Source organism: Coregonus lavaretus, assembly GCF_964263955.1.
Source record: "Coregonus lavaretus genome assembly, chromosome: 32".
Classification (NCBI taxonomy): Eukaryota; Metazoa; Chordata; class Actinopteri; order Salmoniformes; family Salmonidae; genus Coregonus; species Coregonus lavaretus.
In genome coordinates, this window is record NC_140019.1 from 36,598,221 (window position 1) to 36,620,990 (window position 22,770).

Consider the following 22,770-nt stretch of genomic DNA (forward strand, 5'->3'; position numbering starts at 1 on the left):
AATGTAAAATGTAAATATAGGTCTGTAACAGTTTGGATCTAGAGTGTCACCCACTTTGAAGAGGGGGATGACCGCGGCAGCTTTCCAATCTCTGGGGATCTCAGATGATACGAAAGAGAGGTTGAACAGGCTAGTAACAGGGGTTGCTACAAGAGAGATAGCGCCTGGGGAGTAGGAGTGATACTGGGGGCTACAGGGCCTGGGTTAACCTCTACATCACCAGAGGAACAGAGGAGGAGTAGAATAAGGATACGACTAAAGGCTTTAAGAACTAGTCTTCTAGTGCGTTGGGTACAGAGAATAAAAGGGGCAGATTTCCGGGCGTTGTAGAATAGATTCAGGGCATTATGTACAGACAAGGATTTGGAAGGATATGAGTACAGTGGAGGTAAACCTAAGCGTTGGGTAAAGATGAAAGAGATAGCATCACTGGAGGCACCGATTGAGCCGGTCTCCGCGTGTTTGGGGGGGTGGGACAAAGGAGCTATCTGAGGCAGGTTGAGCGGGACTTGGGGCTCTACAGTGAAATTGTATATTAAGAACTAACCGAAACAGCAATAGGCAAGGCATATTGACATGGGAGAGAGGCATAAAGCAATCACAGGTGTTATTCGAGAGAGTTAAGACAACAAACTGGTAATGGCGACGAAAGTTTGGGCTGAGGCTAAACAGATAAACAGGATGGGGTACCGTGTAAAGGAACAGTCCAGCAGGCATCAGCTGTGTAGCTGAGTGATAATAAGGTCCAGTGAACAGCAATAGGTGAGTCTGGGAGTAGTTTGATGGCTGCTACGGCAAAGGCGAGCAGGAGGCATGGCAGTTGATTGCGTGTGCTAGCGGTCCGGGGCTAGCAGATGGATCTTCGTGGTCGTCGCAACGGGAAGCATTATGAAACCACATCAGGCGATTACGTCGGCAGGCCAGTCATGATGGATCGGCGGGGCTCCGTGTCAACACTAGGAGGTCCCGTCCGGTTGACAGAGAGGTAGATTGCCGGGAGATGGGCCTGGCTCGAGGCTAGCTCAAGGCTAACTGGTGCTAGCTTTGGGACAAGTGGTGATTAGTGGTGATTAGCCAACAACAACAGCCATTCGGTTGCAGCTAGCTAGTTGCGATGATCCAGTGTTAAAGGTCCAGTGATTCAGTGATTCCGGCAGAAAATCCGATATGTTCTGGGTCGATTGTGCGCTGTGCAGACTGGCCAATAATTGTCCAGGCTAGAGCTGGCTGGTAGGTAGTGCAGGCCATGGACAATGGTGAAAACCGCTAACGGTGGCTAATAGCAAGTAATAAATGTGTGTGACATTTATCTTTGCTTGCTATTCATCCCATGATAATAAGGCCCACTCTCTATTCATTACCTGTCTAACAATGAAACCTGACCACCATTGACTACCTCAATGGTTGATGATATTGGATCCAGGGGACAGACATTATCAATGAAACTATACATATGGTTTCCCTTTAAAGGGAAGTCTGTTAAACTTTACTACAATTATGTGAGGCCACAGGTTTTGTGAGGCTACAAGTAGGCTATTATATAATTATATTATATATATATTAAGTAGGCAAGTAGGTATGAACACAAAACATTGGAGCTCGCAATAACATGGCCCAGAGCACTTTGTGAGCCACTGACCCTTGTCACTTCAAGACATCTGCCCTGGTAACCTGACCCAACTACAAGCACAAAACTACACTAGTATGATAGTTGTTTCATCTAAGTTACCATATGCTACTTTAAATGGACAGATTACACAACCCGTTCTTTTTAACCCTGCTGTGTCAAGGGGTGCTGAAGGTGGGTGTGGTGCATGAATCAAGCGCAGGACGCAGAAGCTCAGTCCAAAATACTTTAGTGCAATATTCACGTAGAAAATAAGCACAATAAGCCCGAAGGCGAAATAACAGCGCACACAGGCGTCAAACAAACGGCGCACTAACATGTGCGAAAAACCTCTCCAAAACACTGGAGGGAAGTACGTAGCTCCAACACAAAACAGAAGAGCAATCACACACAAAGACAAACACACACAACGAGAACTAAATAGGACACTAACGAGGACTAACAAGACACAGGTGTACAACATCAAGACAAAACCAAACGAACATGAAACATAGATCGGTGGCAGCTAGTACTCCGGGGACGACGACCGCCGAAGCCTGCCCGAACCAGGAGGAGGAGCAGCCTCGGCCGAAACCGTGACAGTACCCCCCCCTTGACCCGGCCTCGGGGACGACCAGGAGGACGCGGAGCAGGGCGCGCGGGATGGTCCCGATGGAACTCCGACAGGAGAGATGGGTCTAGGATGTCCCTCCGCGGCACCCAGCACCGCTCCTCCGGGCCGTACCCCTCCCACTCCACGAGATACTGGAGACCCCCCATCCGGCGTCTTGAGTCCAAGATGGACTGAACGGTGTACGCCGGAGCCCCCTCGATGTCCAGTGGGGGCGGAGGAGTCTCCCCTATCTCATTGTCCTGGAGTGGACCAGCTACCACCGGCCTGAGAAGAGACACATGGAACGAGGGGTTAATATTCTTATACTCAACAGGTAGATGTAACCTATAACACACCTCGTTCAATCTTCTCAGGACTTTAAAGGGCCCCACAAACCGCCGACCCAGCTTCCGGCAGGGCAGGCGGAGGGGTAGGTTTCTGGTAGAGAGCCAGACTCGATCTCCGGGTGCGTACACCGGCCCCTGACTGCGGTGGAGATCGGCGCTCGCCTTGTGACGAAGGACGGCCCGCTGCAGGTGGACGTGGGCAGCGTTCCACGTCTCTTCCGAGCGCCTCATCCAATCATCCACCGCAGGGGCCTCGATCTGGCTCTGCTGCCAAGGTGCCAGAACCGGCTGGTAACCTAACACACATTGAAAGGGGGTTAGGTTGGTAGAGGAGTGGCGGAGAGAGTTCTGGGCCATCTCGGCCCAGGGAATGTACCGTGCCCACTCCTCCGGCCGGCCCTGGCAATACGACCTCAGAAACCTACCCACATCCTGGTTGACACGTTCTACCTGCCCGTTACTCTCCGGGTGGTACCCTGAGGTAAGGCTAACCGAGACCCCCAAACGCTCCATGAACGCTCTCCAAACACGGGAGGTAAACTGGGGGCCTCGATCAGACACTATATCCTCGGGTACCCCGTAATGCCGGAAGACGTGGGTAAATAGGGCCTCAGCGGTCTGTAGGGCAGTAGGAAGACCCGACATAGGGAGAAGACGACAGGCCTTAGAGAACCGGTCCACAACGACCAGGATGGTGGTATTCCCCTGAGAGAGGGGAAGGTCTGTCACAAAATCCACCGAGAGGTGGGACCATGGTCGTTGTGGAACGGGCAGGGGTTGTAACTTACCCCTGGGCAGATGTCGGGGCGCCTTACACTGGGCGCACACCGAGCAGGAGGAGACATAAACCCTCACATCCCTAGCCAAAGTGGGCCACCAGTATTTAGTGCTAAGGCAATGCACCGTCCGGCCAATACCCGGATGTCCAGAGGAAGGTGACGTGTGAGCCCAGTAAATGAGTCGATCCCGAATCTCGAGCGGAACGTACTTCCGACCCTCAGGACACTGTGGAGGGCTGGGGTCGGTACGCAACGCTCGCTCGATTTCGGCATCGACCTCCCACACCACCGGTGCCACAAGGCAAGACTCCGGTAGTATGGGAGTAGGCTCAACGGACCTCTCCTCCGTGTCATACCGCCGGGACAGCGCATCTGCCTTACCATTCTGGGACCCAGGGATGTACGTGATTTTAAATACGAACCTGGTGAGAAACATACTCCATCGAGCCTGGCGAGGGTTCAGTCTCCTCGCTGCCCGGATGTACTCCAGGTTCCGATGGTCAGTCAAAATGAGGAAATGGTGTTGAGCCCCCTCAAGCCAATGCCTCCACACCTTAAGGGCTTGAACTACAGCTAACAGCTCCCTGTCCCCAACGTCATAGTTACGCTCCGCCGGGCTGAGCTTTTTTGAGTAAAAAGCACAGGGGCGGAGTTTAGGTGGTGTGCCGGACCGTTGAGAGAGAACGGCCCCTATACCAGCCTCAGACGCGTCTACCTCAACCTGAAAGGGTAATGCTGGATCCGGATGTGCCAGCACCGGAGCCGACGTAAACAGGTCCTTCAGTCTCCTAAAGGCCCTGTCCGCATCAGCTGACCACTGCAGGCGCACCGGACCCCCTTTCAGAAGGGACGTGATGGGAGCTGCCACCTGTCCAAAACCCCGGATAAACCTCCGGTAGTAATTCGCAAAGCCCAAGAACTGCTGCACCTCTTTTACAGTGGTTGGAGTTTGCCAATTACGCACAGCGGACACACGATCCACCTCCATTCTCACCCCTGACGCGGACAACCGATAACCCAAAAAGGAGACCGACTCCTGGAAGAACAGACATTTCTCTGCCTTGACATATAGGTCGTGCTCCAACAGCCTCCTCAATACACGACGCACCAGGGTTATATGCTCGGCTCGGGTAGACGAGTACACCAGAATGTCATCAATGTACACGACCACCCCTTGTCCCTGCATATCCCGGAAAATGTCATCTACGAACGATTGGAAGACTGATGGAGCATTCATCAACCCATATGGCATGACGAGATATTCGAAATGACCTGACGTGGTACTAAATGCTGTCTTCCATTCGTCGCCCTCCCTAATGCGCACCAAGTTATACGCGCTCCTGATATCCAATTTTGTGAAAAACCGCGCTCCATGCAATGACTCTGTCATGGTCGCAATCAGAGGGAGTGGATAACTGTATTTCACAGTAATCTGATTGAGACCACGGTAATCAATGCACGGGCGCAACCCTCCATCTTTCTTCTTCACAAAAAAGAAACTCGAGGAGGCGGGAGAAGTGGAGGGCCGAATGTATCCCTGTCTCAAAGATTCGGCTATGTAAGTCTCCATAGCTTTTCTCTCCTCTTGAGACAAAGGATACACGTGGCTCCGTGGGAGCGCTGCTCCTGCCTGGAGATCAATCGCACAATCCCCCTGTCTATGAGGAGGCAACTGCGTCGCCCTAGTTTTACTAAACACGAGAGCTAAATCCCCATATTCAGGCGGAAGGTGCAGTGCGGGCACTTGGTTTGGACTTTCCACCGAAGTCGCCCCCACGGAAACACCCAGACATCGCCCCTCGCACTGAGCAGACCACCCATCGAGAGCCCTCTGTTGCCACGAAATAGCAGGGTTATGGGTGCTTAACCAGAGAATTCCCAGCACCACTGGGTACGCAGGAGAGTCGATCAGATACAGCTGTATAGTCTCTTCATGACCCCCCTGCGCACACATCCTAAGTGGTGCTGTGATCTCCCTAATCAACCCCGACCCCAACGGGCGGCTATCTAAGGCATGAACGGGAAAAGGTTTGTCAACAGGTAGGAGAGGGATCCCTAAATCTAAACAAAACTTCCGATCAACAAAATTCCCAGCTGCGCCTGAATCTACTAGTGCCGTATGCTGGGAATGAGGTGCAACCTGTGGAAAACACACAGGTATACAAAAGTGCGCAACAGAAAGCTCTGGGTAAGTGGGACGTCTACTCACCTGGGAGGCCCCCCCAGTGCGTGGCCTGTTGTCTTCTCCCCCGGAGAACCCTCCCCAGCACCTGGCCGCAGTGTGCCCTCCACGACCGCACTTGGTGCAGGAGACAGGCCCCCTCGGGCTCCTCCTCCTCCTTTCTCTAGCGCCGGCACCCCCGAGCTCCATAGGGCTCGGCTCGGAGGTGCCGGAGGGCGGAATGGACGGACCCCCCTCGGGACGTCCACGGGTGGCCAGCAGGGTGTCCAGACGGATGGACATATCGACCAACTGGTCGAAGGTGAGATGGGTATCCCTGCAGGCCAACTCACGTTGAACGTCCTCCCGTAGGCTACATCGAAAATGGTCGATGAGGGCCCGTTCACTCCACCCTGCGTCCGCCGCTAGAGTCCGGAACTCTAGAGCAAACGCCTGTGCGCTCCTCCTCCCCTGTCTCAGGTGGACTAGACGCTCCCCCGCCGCTTTGCCCTCAGGTGGATGGTCGAACACGGCCTTGAAGCGGCGGGAGAACTCGGCGTAGGAGATGGTGTTGGCGTCCATCTTCCTCCACTCGGCGTTAGCCCACTCGTGTCCCGAGGGCACCGGGTGTACAGTGGCCAGGTATAGCTCCACCTGCAGGAGGAACCCCTGACACCCGGCAGCTGTTCCGTCATACGCCCTCGGGAGCGAGAGCCGAATCCCCCTGGGTTCCGGACCTGGGACTGGTGGACCGGCCGATGGGGTTGGCAGGGTAGGTGGAGGTGTGGGTACCCCGCTGGCCTCCCATCGGTGCAGGGTGTTGATGACGTCCTGTAGAGCGGTCCCCAGTTGTCGTATCTGGTCATCTTGGCCGCGAACATGCTCCTCGAGCGACTCAGGCGTAACTGCAGATCCTGCTGATTCCATTAAGGTGTGTGATTCTGTCAAGGGGTGCTGAAGGTGGGTGTGGTGCATGAATCAAGCGCAGGACGCAGAAGCTCAGTCCAAAATACTTTAGTGCAATATTCACGTAGAAAATAAGCACAATAAGCCCGAAGGCGAAATAACGGCGCACACAGGCGTCAAACAAACGGCGCACTAACATGTGCGAAAAACCTCTCCAAAACACTGGAGGGAAGTACGTAGCTCCAACACAAAACAGAAGAGCAATCACACACAAAGACAAACACACACAACGAGAACTAAATAGGACACTAACGAGGACTAACAAGACACAGGTGTACAACATCAAGACAAAACCAAACGAACATGAAACATAGATCGGTGGCAGCTAGTACTCCGGGGACGACGACCGCCGAAGCCTGCCCGAACCAGGAGGAGGAGCAGCCTCGGCCGAAACCGTGACATGCTGCATCATCTGAGACCTTGATTTCTGGAAGGTCTAACACATTATTTGATACTGTGGCAAACTGATAAACACTAGACAAAACGTGATATGACCATAAGTGAGAAAAATGCTTAAAATTAATATGTATACTATGTATTCCATTCCTAGAGAGGTTGGAGTGGCCAATTGACCAATATTTGGTCCCGGCTACTACTGTGCTTCTAAAGGTTTGAAGAGAAGAAGGGTTGGATGGCGCTGAAACGAATAAGGGTTGGATGGCGCTGAAACGAATAAGGGTTGGATGGCGCTGAAACGAATAAGGGTTGGATGGCGCTGAAACGAATAAGGGTTGGATGGCGCTGAAACGAATAAGGGTTGGATGGCGCTGAAACGAATAAGGGTTGGATGGCGCTGAAACGAATAAGGTTTGGATGGCGCTGAAACGAATAAGGGTTGGATGGCGCTGAAACGAATAAGGGTTGGATGGCGCTGAAACGAATAAGGGTTGGATGGCGCTGAAACGAATAAGGGTTGGATGGCGCTGAAACGAATAAGGGTTGGATGGCGCTGAAACGAATAAGGGTTGGATGGCGCTGAAACGAATAAGGGTTGGATGGCGCTGAAACGAATAAGGGTTGGATGGCGCTGAAACGAATAAGGGTTGGATGGCGCTGAAACGAATAAGGGTTGGATGGCGCTGAAACGAATAAGGGTTGGATGGCGCTGAAACGAATAAGGGTTGGATGGCGCTGAAACTAATAAGGGTTGGATGGCGCTGAAACGAATAAGGGTTGGATGGCGCTGAAACGAATAAGGGTTGGATGGCGCTGAAACGAATAAGGGTTGGATGGCGCTGAAACGAATAAGGGTTGGATGGCGCTGAAACGAATAAGGGTTGGATGGCGCTGAAACGAATAAGGGTTGGATGGCGCTGAAACGAATAAGGGTTGGATGGCGCTGAAACGAATAAGGGTTGGATGGCGCTGAAACGAATAAGGGTTGGATGGCGCTGAAACAAATAAGGGTTGGATGGCGCTGAAACGAATAAGGGTTGGATGGCGCTGTCAGATTTATGCACTGAGAATGTTTACAGGAGAGATTCTGGAGAATTTACGCAACCACCACTAACTAGGCCCCATGGCAACAGTATAGTTAACTGTTCATCTCTAACTAGGCCCCATGGCAACAGTATAGATAACTGTTCATCACTAACTAGGCCCCATGGCAACAGTATAGATAACTGTTCATCACTAACTAGGCCCCATGGCAACAGTATAGATAACTGTTCATCACTAACTAGGCCCCATGGCAACAGTATAGTTAACTGTTCATCTCTAACTAGGCCCCATGGCAACAGTATAGATAACTGTTCATCACTAACTAGGCCCCATGGCAACAGTATAGTTAACTGTTCATCTGTAACTAGTCCCCATGGCAACAGTATAGTTAACTGTTCATCTCTAACTAGGCCCCATGGCAACAGTATAGTTAACTGTTCATCTCTAACTAGGCCCCATGGTAACAGTATAGTTAACTGTTCATCTCTAACTAGGCCCCATGGCAACAGTATAGTTAACTGTTCATCTCTAACTAGGCCCCATGGTAACAGTATAGTTAACTGTTCATCTCTAACTAGGCCCATGGCAACAGTATAGTTAACTGTTCATCTGTAACTAGTCCCCATGGTAACAGTATAGTTAACTGTTCATCTCTAACTAGGCACCATGGCAACAGTATAGTTAATTGTTCATCTGTAACTAGTCCCCATGGTAACAGTATAGTTAACTGTTCATCTCTAACTAGGCCCCATGGCAACAGTATAGATAACTGTTCATCACTAACTAGGCCCCACGGCAACAGTATAGTTAACTGTTCATCTGTAACTAGTCCCCATGGCAACAGTATAGTTAACTGTTCATCTCTAATTAGTCCCCATGGCAACAGTATAGTTAACTGTTCATCTCTAACTAGGCCCCATGGTAACTCACTCCTGTTGGACATGGCCATAAAACCCTGATAGAAGAAATAGACGGCTGTCCACAAGGTAACGTCATATTTAATCTCTGTCTTCTTTCAACAACAACAGAAGAAATACATCCCCAACGACCAGTTAACTATCTATCCATCAACCACTCTCTCAGAGAAGATTGTATATCAATCCATTTGTATGTGTTACTTTGAAAATTTGAGAAATTACATCTCAAATACTTTCCTCCTACGCTGACCAATATTAGAAAATTATTAAATAAATAACCGTACACACAGCAAATGCTATTACACACACACACACACACACACACACACACACACAAACACACACACACACACACACACACGATCGTCAAAAGGAGTAGACCAAGGCGCAGCGTGGAATGCCTACATCTTTAATGGAGTACTTAATACAATGCACAAAACGAAACGTGAAGTCCTCGGTTAACAAACAAACCGACACGGAACAAGATACCACACCACGCAAATGCCAAACGACTACCTAAGTATGGTTCCCAATCAGAGACAACAAGCAACAGCTGATTCACGTTGCCTCTGATTGAGAACCACCCCGGCCAACATAGAAACACAAAACATAGAAACTAACACCCTGGCTCAACATTAAAGAGTCCCCAGAGCCAGGGCGCGACAATTACACACACACGTAGTGATTCTCTGTTTGTTTGAGGAGGGTAACAGTAATAATAATATGCCATTTAGCAGACGCTTTTATCCAAAGCTACTTACAGTCATGTGCGCATACATTTTTACGTATGGGTGGTCCCGGGGGATCGAACCCACTACCCTTGGCGTTACAAGCGCCGTTCTCTACCAGCTGAGCTACAGAGGACCACAGTGTACCTATAGAGCTTTCAGGGGCATCACAAACTTTCAGTCTTCCCTGATGATGTAGAGGGGTCCTCAGCTGTCCAGCTCTACTCTGACCCACCCGTCCCTGAGAAATGCCTTTTAAAGAATTATAATGTTTGTTTTTCACCCTCCAACACGCCAGCCAGTAAAAACAACTCAGCCCCACAAAACGTATAGCACACTAAACCCAAGATGTACTCTTAAGGAGCTTACCGTTACTCCTTAAGGTCCAAGGACCTTGTAATGATATCTCAGAGGTAGACTGGCTCTGGTAGACAAAACAGCCAAATACTCAATTTAAACGTGAATCGATTCTCAATTGCGATACGGTTCTAGAAACATAAAGCCCTTTACTTTCATATCACATCAAAATTATTTCACAAATGCAAAATCTACACTTACTGTACACTGTCACAGTTGCAGACAACAGTATCTTTCAGTGACAACACGTTTCTGGTGGCCTTCATCCATTACACACAGGAGCATGCTAGATAGCTAATTAGCACAGGTGGTCCCTCTGTCTTCTGTCTGTCTTCCACAAGCACACGCTGTAACACATAGACAGGAAGGAAGAGAAGGCCACTCTAGAACACATAGACAGGAAGGAAGAGAAGGCCACTCTAGAACACATAGACAGGAAGGAAGAGAAGGCCACTCTAGAACACATAGACAGGAAGGAAGAGAAGGCCACTCTAGAACACATAGACAGGAAGGAAGAGAAGGCCACTCTAGAACACATAGACAGGACGGAAGAGAAGGCCACTCTAGAACACATAGACAGGAAGGAAGAGAAGGCCACTCTAGAACACATAGACAGGAAGGAAGAGAAGGCCACTCTAGAACACATAGACAGGAAGGAAGAGAAGGCCACTCTAGAACACATAGACAGGAAGGAAGAGAAGGCCACTCTAGAACACATAGACAGGAAGGAAGAGAAGGCCACTCTAGAACACATAGACAGGAAGGAAGAGAAGGCCACTCTAGAACACATAGACAGGAAGGAAGAGAAGGCCACTCTAGAACACATAGACAGGAAGGAAGAGAAGGCCACTCTAGAACACATAGACAGGAAGGAAGAGAAGGCCACTCTAGAACACATAGACAGGAAGGAAGAGAAGGCCACTCTAGAACACATAGAAAGGAAGGAAGAGAAGGCCACTCTAGAACACATAGACAGGAAGGAAGAGAAGGCCACTCTAGAACACATAGACAGGAAGGAAGAGAAGACCACTCTAGAACACATAGACAGGAAGGAAGAGAAGGCCACTCTAGAACACATAGACAGGAAGGAAGAGAAGGCCACTCTAGAACACATAGACAGGAAGGAAGAGAAGACCACTCTAGAACACATAGACAGGAAGGAAGAGAAGGCCACTCTAGAACACATAGACAGGAAGGAAGAGAAGGCCACTCTAGAACACATAGACAGGAAGGAAGAGAAGGCCACTCTAGAACACATAGACAGGAAGGAAGAGAAGGCCACTCTAGAACACATAGACAGGAAGGAAGAGAAGACCACTCTAGAACACATAGACAGGAAGGAAGAGAAGGCCACTCTAGAACACATAGACAGGAAGGAAGAGAAGGCCACTCTAGAACACATAGACAGGAAGGTTAATTAAGCAATAAGGCCCGAGGGGGTGTGGTATATGGCCAATATACCACGGCTAAGGGCTGTTCTTATACACGACGCAACACGGAGTGCCTGGATCCAGCCCTTAGCCGTGGTATATTGGCCATATATCACAAACCCCCGAGGTGCCTTATTGCTATTATAAACTGGTTACCAACATAATTAGAGCAGTAAAAATATATGTTTTGTCATACCCATGGTATACGGTCTGATATACCACAGATTTCAGCCAATCAGCATTCAGGGCTCGAACCACCCAGTTTATAAATTCACATAAATAATGATATATACTGTAGCACACCTACAATAATGAACCTTGGGTCTCATACAGTGCACTGTAGTCCTTATACTGAATATGTGGCTTCTGAATAATGAGTTTAATTGGCAGTATTCCACAGCTCTATGTAGTCTAGGGGATGATGGTAGACGTGGCACCGGGCGCAGTGCAGTAGACTGACTCCCACCACGCAGCATCCTGTATACCTGCTGGGTTTGACTGTTAATGGATAATTACTACATTGTTACAAAGTCTGGGTCTTTTTTCCCCCCTTTGGCATTAAAGAAACCTGCACAGTTTATGTTAAACACCAGCTAAATATCTCAGAATAAGTTAAATTGCTTAAGTTACAGCCAAGAACATTCATTTCATTACATAAATGCTATACTACTAGTGGTGCATCTAAAATAGCATTGTATTCCCTATATACAGTGCATTCGGAAAAGTCTTCAGACCCCATCCCTTTTTCCAAATGTTGTTACGTTACAGCCTTATTCTAAAATTGATTAAATAAATAAAAATACTCATTAATTTACACACAATACCAAATAATGACAAAGCGAAAACAGGTTCTTAGAAAGGTTTTGCAAAGGTATAAAAAAAATAAAAACTGAAATACCTTATTTATATAAGTATTCAAACCCTTTGCTATGAGACTCAAAATTGAGCTCAGGTGCATCCTGTTTCCATTGATCATCCTTGACATGTTTCTACAACTTGATTGGAGTCCACCTGGGGTAAATTCAATTGATTGGACGTGATTTGGAAAAGCACACAACTGTCTATATAAGGTCCCACAGTTGACAGTGCATCTCAGAGCAAAAACCATGCTATGAGGTCGAAGGAATTGTCCGTAGAGCTCCGAGACAGGATTGTGTCTAGGCACAGATCTGGGGAAGGGTACAAAAAATGTCTGCAGCATTAAAGGTCCCCAAGAATGCAGTGGCCTCCATCATTCTTAAATGGAAGAAGTTTGGAACCACCAAGACTCTTCCTAGAGCTGGCCACCCGGCCAAACTGAGCAATCGGAGGAGAAGGGCCTTGGTCAGGGAGGTGACCAAGAACCTGATGGTCACTCTGACAGAGTTCCACAGTTCCTCTGTGGAGATGGGAGAACCTTCCAGAAGGACAATCATCTCTACAGCATTCCACCAATCAGGCCTTTATGGTAGAGTGGCCAGCTGGAAGCCACTCATCAGTAAGCCACTCATGGTGGTGGCAGCATCATGATGTGGGGATGTTTTTCAGCAGCAGGTACTGGGAGACTAGTCAGGATCGAGGGAAAGATGAACGGAGCAAAGTACAGAGATATCCTTGATGAAAACCTGCTGCAGAGCGCTCAGGACCTCAGACTGGGGCGAAGGTTCGCCTTCCAACAGGACAACGACCCTAAGCACACAGCCAAGACAACGCAGGAGTGGCTTCGGGACAAGTCTCTGAATGTCCTTGAGTGGCCCAGCCAGAGCCCGGACTTGAACCCGATCAAACATCTCTGGAGAGACCTGAAAATAGCTGTGCAGCGACGCTCCCCATCCAACCTGACAGAGCTTGAGAGGATGTGCAGAGAAGAATGGGAGAAACTCCCCAAATACAGGTGTGCCAAGCTTGTATCATCATACCCAAGAAGACTCAAGGCTGTAATCACTGCCAAAGGTGCTTCAACAAAGTACTGAGTAAAGGGTCTGAATACTTATATTTCAGTAAAAAAAATTGTATAAAGGGCATTGCTTTGTCATTATGGGGTATTGTGTGTAGATTGATGAGGAAAAATAACAATTTAATCAATTTTAGAATAAGGCTGTAACGTAACAAAATGTGGAAAAAGTCAAAGGGGGTGAATACTTTCCGAATGCACTGTATTCTACTAATATTGATCAGAACCCTTAACCCCTGACCCTCCAACCTCCCTGCTCCCTCTCTCTCTCTGTGAGGAATTTAACCCCTGACCCTCCAACCTCCCTGCTCCCTCTCTCTCTCTGTGAGGAATTGACCCCTGACCCTCCAACCTCCCTGCTCCCTCTCTCTCTCTGTGAGGAATTGAACCCCGAACCTCCAACCTCCCTGCTCCCTCTCTCTCTCTGTGAGGAATTGAACCCCGAACCTCCAACCTCCCTGCTCCCTCTCTCTCTCTGTGAGGAATTGACCCCCGAACCTCCAACCTCCCTGCTCCGTCTCTCTCTCTGTGAGGAATTGACCCCTGACCCTCCAACCTCCCTGCTCCCTCTCTCTCTCTGTGAGGAATTGAACCCCGAACCTCCAACCTCCCTGCTCCCTCTCTCTCTATGTGGAAGTGAGCTAGTAGAAAATACCACATGGTCAATGGAGCATTATGACGGTATGGAGGGGAACAAGAGAGGTCTTTTAGAGACTGCTATCGTAGATTTATTGGTCTTCCTTCATACCTGACACTGGACGCTACAGGCTCCCACAGCTGGGTGGAAATGATTTCTAAAGTTGGTCTGACTGACTGGACTTTAAGCTCTAGTCGGCCTTTAGTCGATTTGGCAAGACCTCCTGTGTTCAGTCAAATATTTGTGTGGTAGACCTGAATCAACATTAATTTAATTATTAGCTCCGGTGTCAGAAGTACCAAGGCTGTAGAGGTAGAGGTAGTACTTAACAGCAGCTTAAGTCAACTTCTGGGTTGGCATCAAAGCTGCAGCAACTCCCAGTCACTCTCACTGGATCACGAGGGCTTTAAAAGTGTCCTGTTTGGCATAAAAGCTGAAGCTATGTCTGAGGAAACACCTTGGAATGTTTCTTGTTCCATTTGCCCAAGGGCAGACAGAGCAGACAGGGCAGACAGGGCAGACAGGGCAGACAGGGAAGACAGGGCAGACAGGGCAGACAGGGCAGACAGGGAAGACAGGGGAGACAGGGCAGACAGGGAAGACAGGGCAGACAGGAGAGACAGGGCAGACAGGGAAGACAGGGCAGACAGGGGAGACAGGAAAGACAGGGCAGACAGGGCAGACAGGGAAGACAGGGCAGACAGGGCAGACAGGGCAGACAGGGAAGACAGGGCAGACAGGGCAGACAGGGCAGACAGGGAAGACAGGGCAGACAGGGCAGACAGGGCAGACAGGGAAGACAGGGCAGACAGGGAAGACAGGGGAGACAGGAAAGACAGGGCAGACAGGGGAGACAGGGAAGACAGGGCAGACAGGAGAGACAGGGCAGACAGGGAAGACAGGGCAGACAGGGGAGACAGGAAAGACAGGGCAGACAGGGCAGACAGGGAAGACAGGGCAGACAGGGCAGACAGGGAAGACAGGGAAGACAGGGCAGACAGGGCAGACAGGGCAGACAGGGAAGACAGGGAAGACAGGGGAGACAGGGCAGACAGGGAAGACAGGGAAGACAGGGCAGACAGGGAAGACAGGCAGACAGGGAAGACAGGGAAGACAGGGAAGACAGGGAAGACAGGCAGACAGGGAAGACAGGCAGACAGGGAAGACAGGGAAGACAGGGAAGACAGGGAAGACAGGAAAGACAGGGCAGACAGGGAAGACAGGCAGACAGGGAAGACAGGGAAGACAGGGAAGACAGGGAAGACAGGGCAGACAGGGGAGACAGGCAGACAGGGAAGACAGGGAAGACAGGGAAGACAGGAAAGACAGGGAAGACAGGGAAGACAGGGAAGACAGGGCAGACAGGGAAGACAGGGCAGACAGGGAAGACAGGGAAGACAGGGCAGACAGCAGAGCTCTGTGCAGTTAAATAAAATGTGGTCTAGCTCCTGTAGCTGGCTGGCATTCTGATGATGAAATGTAAATGTGTCAGTCCGCCTGTAAGGACAACTAACCGCAACCCTAACCCTGGCAGTGGAACTAACCCTAACCCTGGCAGTGGAACTAACCCTAACCCTAACCCTGGCAGTGGAACTAACCCTAACCCTAACCCTGGCAGTGGAACTAACCCTAACCCTGGCAGTGGAACTAACCCTAACCCTAACCCTGGCAGTGGAACTAACCCTAACCCTAACCCTGGCAGTACAACTAACCCTAACCCTGGCAGTGGACCTAACCCTAACCCTGGCAGTGGAACTAACCCTAACCCTAACCCTGGCAGTGGAACTAACCCTAACCCTGGCAGTGGAACTAACCCTAACCCTGGCAGTGGAACTAACCCTAACCCTAACCCTGGCAGTGGAACTAACCCTAACCCTGGCAGTGGACCTAACCCTAACCCTGGCAGTGGAACTAACCCTAACCCTAACCCTGGCAGTGGAACTAACCCTAACCCTGGCAGTGGAACTAACCCTAACCATGGCAGTACAACTAACCCTAACCCTGGCAGTGGAACTAACCCTAACCCTGGCAGTACAACTAACCCTAACCCTGGCAGTGGAACTAACCCTAACCCTAACCCTGGCAGTGGAACTAACCCTAACCCTGGCAGTACAACTAACCCTAACCATGGCAGTACAACTAACCCTAACCCTGGCAGTACAACTAACCCTAACCCTGGCAGTGGAACTAACTCTAACCCTGGCAGTGGAACTAACTCTAACCCTGGCAGTGTAACTAACCCTAACCCTGGCAGTGGAACTAACCCTAACCCTAACCCTGGCAGTGGAACTAACCCTAACCCTAACCCTGGCAGTGGAACTAACCCTAAACCTGGCAGTGGAACTAACCCTAACCCTAACCCTGGCAGTGGAACTAACCCTAACCCTGGCAGTGGAACTAACCCTAACCCTGGCAGTGGAACTAACCCTAACCCTGGCAGTGGAACTAACCCTAACCCTAACCCTGGCAGTGGAACTAACCCTAACCCTGGCAGTGTAACTAACCCTAACCCTGGCAGTGGAACTAACCCTAACCCTAACCCTGGCAGTGGAACTAACCGCAACCCTAATCCTGGCAGTGGAACTAACCCTAACCCTGGCAGTGGAACTAACCCTAACCCTGGCAGTGGAACTAACCCTAATCCTGGCAGTGGAACTAACCCTAACCCTGGCAGTGGAACTAACCCTAATCCTGGCAGTGGAACTAACCCTAACCCTGGCAGTGGAACTAACCCTAACCCTGGCAGTGGAACTAACCCTAACCATGGCAGTACAACTAACCCTAACCCTGGCAGTGGAACTAACTCTAACCCTGGCAGTACAACTAACCCTAACCCTGGCAGTGGAACTAACCCTAATCCTGGCAGTGGAACTAACCCTAACCCTGGCAGTGGAACTAACTCTAACCCTGGCAGTACAACTAACCCTAACCCTGGCAGTGGAACTAACTCTAACCCTGGCAGTGGAACTAACCCTAACCCTGGCAGTACAACTAACCCTAACCCTGGCAGTGGAACTAACCCTAATCCTGGCAGTGGAACTAACCCCAACCCTAACCCTGGCAGTGGAACTAACCCTAACCCTGGCAGTACAACTAACCCTAACCCTGGCAGTGGAACTAACCCTAATCCTGGCAGTGGAACTAACCCCAACCCTAACCCTGGCAGTGGAACTAACCCTAACCCTGGCAGTGGAACTAACCCTAACCCTGGCAGTGGAACTAACCCTAACCCTGGCAGTGGAACTAACCCTAACCCTGGCAGTGGAACTAACCCTAACCCTGGCAGTGGAACTAACCCTAACCCTAACCCTGGCAGTGGAACTAACCCTAACCCTGGCAGTGGAACTAACCCTAACCCTGGCAGTGGAACTAACCCTAACCATGGCAGTGGAACTAACCCTAACCCTAACCCTGGCAGTGGAACTAACCCTAACCCTAACCCTGGCAGTGGAACTAACCCTAACCCTGGCAGTGGAACTAACCCTAACCCTGGCAGTGGAACTAACCCTAACCCTGGCAGTGGAACTAATCCTAACCCTGGCAGTGGAACTAACCCTAACCCTAACCCTGGCAGTGGAACTAACCCTAACCCTGGCAGTGGAACTAACCCTAACCCTGGCAGTGGAACTAACCCTAACCCTGGCAGTGGAACTAACCCTAACCCTGGCAGTGGAACTAACCCTAACCCTAACCCTGGCAGTGGAACTAACCCTAACCCTGGCAGTGGAACTAACCCTAACCCTGGCAGTGGAACTTGGTGTGAATCTATTATGCTACTTATCACTGTTAGCTTATGTCATCATTATCCTTTTACAAAAACATATTGGATTCAATCTTGAATAGTTTTTATACATTGTTCATAAATGTGCATAATATTACTAGAAATCATTAATCAGTGATTTGATTGCCTTAAAGTGTCAGTTTGGTATCACTTTATTTGGATAGTCCATCTGAAGATGCTCCACAGACTATCTACAGACTATCAGTAACAATTCAACTAACTATCTACTAACCATTGCCCTAACCTTAACCCTTACCCTAACCCTAGCCTAACCCTTACCCTTACCCTTACCCTAACCCTTACCCTTACCCTTACCCTTACCCTAACCCTTACTCTAAACCTAACACTAACCGTAACCTTAGCAAACAGTTGCTTTTCAACAGATAGTTTGTTGATAGTATGACCATCTGTAGAGCATCTACAGACGGACTATCCGGACTATCCAAATAAAGCGTTGATGTCCGTTTTTTTTCAAATAACAGAAGGAATTCTGTTGTGTGGTTTGTTTCTATGGTAGCGATCAGGGGAAGAAGCCAACAGTAACTACTGCTTCAGGTCTGCTAAAGTAATTCAGGTCTCAGTTGGTGACATAAAAGATCAGAAAGACATGATGTCCTCCTGGATGGTTGGAACTTTACTTTTCATCTTTCCCAGGAGACGCAGGAGATGCAGGAGATGCAGGAGATGCAGGAGATGCAGGAGATGCAGGAGATGCAGGAGATGCAGGAGATGCAGGAGATGTAGGAGATGCAGGAGATGCAGGAGATGCAGGAGATGCAATGCAACTGTGCTTTGTTTGGTTTACCAGTTCTAAATTCAAAACATCATTTATATAATTATATATACCAGTGGGAATAGAACCTACAATCCTGACATTGCTCTAGTGCCGTGCTCTACCAACTAAGTCACAGAGGACCACATACAGTGAGGGAAAAAACGTATTCGATCCCCTGCTGATTTTGTACGTTTGCCCACTGACAAAGACATGATCAGTCTATAATTTTAAATGGTAGGTTTATTTGAACAGTGAGAGACAGAATAACAACAAAACAATCCAGAAAAACGCATGTCAAAAATGTTATAAATTGATTTGCATTTTAATGAGGGAAATAAGTATTTGACCCCCTCTCAATCAGAAAGATTTCTGGCTCCCAGGTGTCTTTTATACAGGTAACAAGCTGAGATTAGGAGCACACTCTTAAAGGGAGTGCTCCTAATCTCAGTTTGTTACCTGTATAAAAGACACCTGTCCACAGAAGCAATCAATCAATCAGATTCCAAACTCTCCACCATGGCCAAGACCAAAGAGCTCTCCAAGGATGTCAGGGACAAGATTGTAGACCTACACAAGGCTGGAATGGGCTACAAGACCATCGCCAAGCAGCTTGGTGAGAAGGTGACAACAGTTGGTGCAATTATTCGCAAATGGAAGAAACACAAAATAACTGTCAATCTCCCTCGGCCTGGGGCTCCATGCAAGATCTCACCTCGTGGAGTTGCAATGATCATGAGAACGGTGAGGAATCAGCCCAGAACTACACGGGAGGATCTTGTCAATGATCTCAAGGCAGCTGGGACCATAGTCACCAAGAAAACAATTGGTAACACACTACGCCGTGAAGGACTGAAATCCTGTAGCGCCCGCAAGGTCCCCCTGCTCAAGAAAGCACATATACAGGGCCGTCTGAAGTTTGCCAATGAACATCTGAATGATTCAGAGGAGAACTGGGTGAAAGTGTTGTGGTCAGATGAGACCAAAATCGAGCTCTTTGGCATCAACTCAACTCTGCGTGTTTGTAGGAGGAGGGATTCTGACTATGACCCCAAGAACACCATCCCCACCGTCAAACATGGAGGTGGAAACATTATGCTTTGGGGGTGTTTTTCTGCTAAGGGGACAGGACAACTTCACCGCATCAAAGGGACGATGGACGGGGCCATGTACCGTCAAATCTTGGGTGAGAACCTCCTTCCCTCAGCCAGGGAATTGAAAATGGGTCGTGGATGGGTATTCCAGCATGACAATGACCCAAAAAACACGGCCAAGGCAACAAAGGAGTGGCTCAAGAAGAAGCACATTAAGGTCCTGGAGTGGCCTAGCCAGTCTCCAGACCTTAATCCCATAGAAAATCTGTGGAGGGAGCTGAAGGTTCGAGTTGCCAAACGTCAGCCTCGAAACCTTAATGACTTGGAGAAGATCTGCAAAGAGGAGTGGAATAAAATCCCTCCTGAGATGTGTGCAAACCTGGTGGCCAACTACAAGAAACGTCTGACCTCTGTGATTGCCAACAAGGGTTTTGCCACCAAGTACTAAGTCATGTTTTGCAGAGGGGTCAAATACTTATTTCCCTCATTAAAATGCAAATCAATTTATAACATTTTTGAAAAATGTTTGTTGTTATTCTGTCTCTCACTGTTCAAATAAACCTACCATTAAAATTATAGACTGATCATGTCTTTGTCAGTGGGCAAACGTACAAAATCAGCAGGGGATCAAATACTTTTTTCCCTCACTGTATCTTCAGTGAATGAAACAATTAAATCAAATCAAATTTATTCATGAAGCCCATTTTACATCAGCAGATGTCACAAAGTACTTTTACAGAAACCCAGCCTAAAACCCCAAACAGCAGCAATGCAGATGTAGAAGCACGGTGGCTAGGAAAGTCTCCCTAGAAAGGAAGGAACCTAGGAAGACACCTGGAGTGGAACCAGGCTCTGAGGGGTGGCCAGTCTCCTTCTGGCTGTGCCGGGTGGAGATTATAAGAGGAAATGGCCATCGTTCTTCAAGATGTTCAAACATTCATAGATGACCAACAGGGTCAAATAATAAGCACAGTGGTTGTAGAAGGTGCAACAGGTCAGCGTCTCAGGAGTAAATGCTAGTTGGCTTTTCATAGCCGAGCATTCAGAGGTGGAGACAGCAGGTGCGGTAGAGAGAGAGAGAGAGAGGGTTGGAAAACAGCAGGTCTGGGACAAGGTACCACGTCCAGTGAACAGATCAGGGTTCCATAGCCACAGGCAGAACAGCAGAAACTGGCACGACCAGGTGGACTGGGGACGGGCACAGCCTGGAGTCATCAGGCCAGGTAGTCCTGAGGCATGGTCCTAGGGCTCAGGTCCTCCGAGAGAGAGAGAGAGAGAGAGAGAGAGAGAGAGAGAGAGAGAGAGAGAGAGAGAGAGAGAGAGAGAGAGAGAGAGAGAGAGAGAGAGAGAGAGAGAGAGAGAGAGAGAGAGAGAGAGAGAGAGAGAGAGAGAGAGAGAGAGAGAGAGAGAGAGAGAGAGAGAGAGAGAGAGAGAGAGAGAGAGAGAGAGAGAGAGAGAGAGAGAGAGAGAGAGAGAGAGAGAGAGGCCACAGGTAACTTCCACAAAGCTGTGAACGATCTGAGAGACAAGGCAAGAAGGGCCTTCTATGCCATCAAAAGGAACATAAAATTTGATATACCAATTAGGATCTGGCAAAAAATACTTGAATCAGTTATAGAACCCATTGCCCTTTATGGTTGTGAGGTCTGGGGTCCGCTCACCAACCAAGAATTCACAAAATGGGACAAACACCAAATTGAGACTCTGCATGCAGAATTCAGCAAAAATATCCTCTGTGTACAACGTAAAACACCAAATAATGAATGCAGAGCAGAATTAGGCCGATACCCGCTAATTATCAAAATCCAGAAAAGAGCCATTATATTCTACAACCACCTAAAAGGAAGCGATTCCCAAACCTTCCATAACAAAGCCATCACCTACAGAGAGATTAACCTGGAGAATAGTCCCCTAAGCAAGCTGGTCCTGGGGCTCTGTTCACAAACACAAACAGACCCCACAGAGCCCCAGGATAGCAACAGCAACACAAATGAACCCAACCAAATCAATAGAAAACAACAAGAAAATTACTTGACACATTGGAAAGAATTTACAAAAAAACAGAACAAACTAGAATGCTATTTGGCCCTAAACAGAGAGTACACAGTGGCAGAATACCTGACCACTGTGACTGACCCAACATTTAGGAAATCTTTGACTATGTAAAGACTCAGTGAGCATAGCCTTGCTATTGAGAAAGGCCGCCGTAGGCAGACCTGGCTCTCAAGAGAAGACAGGCTATGTGCACACTGCCCACAAAATGAGGTGGAAACTTAGCTGCCAAATGTATGACCATATTAGAAACACATACTTCCCTCAGATTACACAGACCCACAAAGAATTCGAAAACAAATCCAATTTGGATAAACTCCCGCATCTATCGGGTGAAATACCACAGTGTGCAATCACAGCAGCAAGATTTGTGACCTGTTGCCACAAGAAAAGGGCAACCGGGGGACACTGTGGCCCTGTCCGACGATACCCCCGGACAGGGCCAACCAGGCAGGATATAACCCCACTCACTTTGCCAAAGCACAGCCCCCACACCACCAGAGGGATATCAACAGACCACCAACTTACTAAGGCTGAGTATAGCCCACAAAGATCTCCTCCACCGCATGAGCCCAAGGGAGCGACAAACCGGACAGGAAGATCACGTCAGTGACTCAACCCACTCAAGTCGAGTATAGCGAAAAAAGCCTGGCACTACGTAACGCACCCCTCCTAGGGACGGCATGGAAGCCAGTGACTCAGCCCCCGTAATAGGGTCAGAGGAAGAGAATCCCAGTTAACAATGCATTCATCCCTGCTGAAATACTCTGGATGTGAGACAGATGTATTAACAAAAATGAGTTTTGTCAGAGTTCCCAGTCCAGGGTTCCCAGTCCAGGCCAATGACTGAATCTATTGTCTGAGAAACTTTGTTCAGGTCAAATGAGACTTTCTGTGGTAAAATAAATGTCCTGGCTATGATACTCTCTACAGTGGATGTCCTCGGAAGGCTAGATGTCCTGGCTATGATACTCTCTACAGTGGATGTCCTCAGAAGGCTAAATGTCCTGGCTATGATACTCTCTACAGTGGATGTCCTCAGCGGGTGAAATCCCCATGTATCTAATGGCTGACCCAGGCATTAACTTGAGGAGCTGATGCAAGTCTTCATGTCTCAGGCGAGGGATGGCATTGCATTTGGGAGTAATTTGAAGACC